Source organism: Ambystoma mexicanum, chromosome 3q (assembly GCF_040938575.1).
Source record: "Ambystoma mexicanum isolate Mex_15411 chromosome 3q, UKY_AmexF1_1, whole genome shotgun sequence".
In the NCBI taxonomy this organism is placed as follows: domain Eukaryota; kingdom Metazoa; phylum Chordata; class Amphibia; order Caudata; family Ambystomatidae; genus Ambystoma; species Ambystoma mexicanum.
Genome location: NC_090926.1, coordinates 1,139,978,624 through 1,139,981,123, shown reverse-complemented (window position 1 = coordinate 1,139,981,123; position 2,500 = coordinate 1,139,978,624). Strand labels below are relative to the sequence as shown.

The following is a 2,500-nucleotide window of genomic DNA, read 5'->3' as shown; positions in this document are numbered from 1 at the left end:
ACCGGACCACTCGTGCGGCCATTTATTCCTCTGGAGCCTGTCAAAATGGCCTGCCGAAATTGGCTCCCAGGAGGCCTCTGCAACTCGATTTGCATAGAGACAGCCCCTGCCCAGGCATGCTTCCAAACAGGACACTGTTAACAGTTTCAATTTGGAGCTGGCAGAAGCCAGTGCAACCTAGTGAAGGTGAGGCTCTGCTGCCTGGCCGCTTGCTAGGTTTATTAGCACAGATCTGTCCCTGGCACTTAGTCCGAGCTTGGCAGGGAGGGGATATGGCATTTAGGGAACTTGGGCCAGACCATAGAGATTCTGACTTTTGAATGCATTTTCAAGGGTCATGGGAGGGCCAAAAGGGAACGGTGTAGAGCGGCATAAAGTAAGGGGCGGAGGAGACATTGTGTGTGGCTAAAGTGTTAAGTTTATAGTAGAAACAGGTTTGCTCAGGAGTAGTCGTGGCCGAGTGGTTAAGGCGATGGACTAGAAATCCATTGGGGTTTCCCCGCGCAGGTTCAAATCCTGCCGACTACGGTGCAGCGCCCGCTTTTATTGTTTACTCTTTTCTGGTGTGGAAAACAATCTTAAAATAGCAGTATAATACAATTACTAAAGGAGGCTGCGGCGCACTTGAGCTATTCAAGCAAGATCCTAGGAGTAAAAGCGGCTTCATCCTTTAGGCCAACGCAGAGAAACTGGTACGTTTTGACGGGTTTCGTTTTGCAATTTCAAACATATATGTACATTTAAAAGAAACTTGTGAGGAGAAAGAACGGTGCATGATGAGAGAGAAGGGTGGAAAGTACAGGACAAGATCTAGAGGCAAGGCGGTAGAGACTAAGGACTCTTCTGTGTAAGCACAGCACAATCTTTCGAGTGAGAGTTTCACTCTCATGGGTAGTCGTGGCCGAGTGGTTAAGGCGATGGACTTGAAATCCATTGGGGTTTGCCCGCGCAGGTTCGAACCCTGCCGACTACGTCTCGGTTTGAACTGAGCTGCAATTTTGCAATTTGCTCGGAAATGTCCCCAAAACAAGATGTAAACATGCATGTTGATTATAGGATGGACGATAAAGCAGACATTGGGAAGACTCCCATCCAGGACTCTCTGACTGTTAGGGGTGGGGGCCACGATTATATTTCCACCCTGACACTAGTTGCCGCTAGAGCCATCGACGCCTGGCATCGCCTCCGTCTGTAAGAAGCCCATCCTGCGCTTTTCCTTGCCTGCATCTTTACAGCAGATATTGGCAGGGGTCCATGTGGATACAGAGGATGGAGCAACTGGCACGCAAGCTATCTGCCGAGCCTTTTTTGTGTGTCAGCACAAGGGTTCTCGTGTCACTTCTAGACCTTCCTTGGCAGATGCATTCAGGAGAGGCCCCCTACCTGCGACACAGTGAAAGTACAGTCTTTTGCTGCCCTGTGCAAGCTAGGGGACTGAAGGCACAGCTTTCTGCCACAACAGCAGAGAGCAGAGGAAGGGCGCCCAGGAGGACCGTCAGAGGGTGGTGAGACCCCTGTCCTCTCAGCCCCGATCGGCCCCGATCGGCCAAGACCTCTCTATTTGGGCAGAAGGGACCCATTCTGCGGTCCTCTGAGGCTTAGGGCCACATGCCCAGAAGGCCCACCACCCAAATCTTTGCCATATGGCTTAGACTAACTACCGGACCACTCGTGCGGCCATTTATTCCTCTGGAGCCTGTCAAAATGGCCTGCCGAAATTGGCTCCCAGGAGGCCTCTGCAACTCGATTTGCATAGAGACAGCCCCTGCCCAGGCATGCTTCCAAACAGGACACTGTTAACAGTTTCAATTTGGAGCTGGCAGAAGCCAGTGCAACCTAGTGAAGGTGAGGCTCTGCTGCCTGGCCGCTTGCTAGGTTTATTAGCACAGATCTGTCCCTGGCACTTAGTCTGAGCTTGGCAGGGAGGGGAAATGGCATTTAGGGAACTTGGGCCAGACCATAGAGATTCTGACTTTTGAATGCATTTTCAAGGGTCATGGGAGGGCCAAAAGGGAACGGTGCAGAGCGGCATAAAGTAAGGGGCGGAGGAGACATTGTGTGTGGCTAAAGTGTTAAGTTTATAGTAGAAACAGGTTTGCTCAGGAGTAGTCGTGGCCGAGTGGTTAAGGCGATGGACTAGAAATCCATTGGGGTTTCCCCGCGCAAGTTCAAATCCTGCCGACTACGGTGCAGAGCCCGCTTTTATTGTTTACTCTTTTCTGGTGTGGAAAACAATCTTAAAATAGCAGTATAATACAATTACTAAAGGAGGCTGCGGCGCACTTGAGCTATTCAAGCAAGATCCTAGGAGTAAAAGCGGCTTCATCCTTTAGGCCAACGCAGAGAAACTGGTACGTTTTGACGGGTTTCGTTTTGCAATTTCAAACATATATGTACATTTAAAAGAAACTTGTGAGGAGAAAGAACGGTGCATGATGAGAGAGAAGGGTGGAAAGTACAGGACAAGATCTAGAGGCAAGGCGGTAGAGACTAAGGACTC

General features: G+C 50.2%; 2 non-coding genes across 2 annotated transcripts; both read left to right on the top strand.

Annotated features, from left to right (window-relative positions):
• The first annotated feature begins 446 nt into the window (after positions 1 to 446).
• Positions 447 to 528, top strand: TRNAS-AGA (transfer RNA serine (anticodon AGA)). Its single transcript has one exon. It is a non-coding gene; the product is annotated as a tRNA-Ser (tRNA).
• Positions 529 to 891: 363 nt separating this feature from the next.
• TRNAS-UGA (transfer RNA serine (anticodon UGA)) lies at positions 892 to 973 on the top strand. The gene has a single exon. It is a non-coding gene; the product is annotated as a tRNA-Ser (tRNA).
• The last annotated feature ends 1,527 nt before the right edge of the window (positions 974 to 2,500 follow it).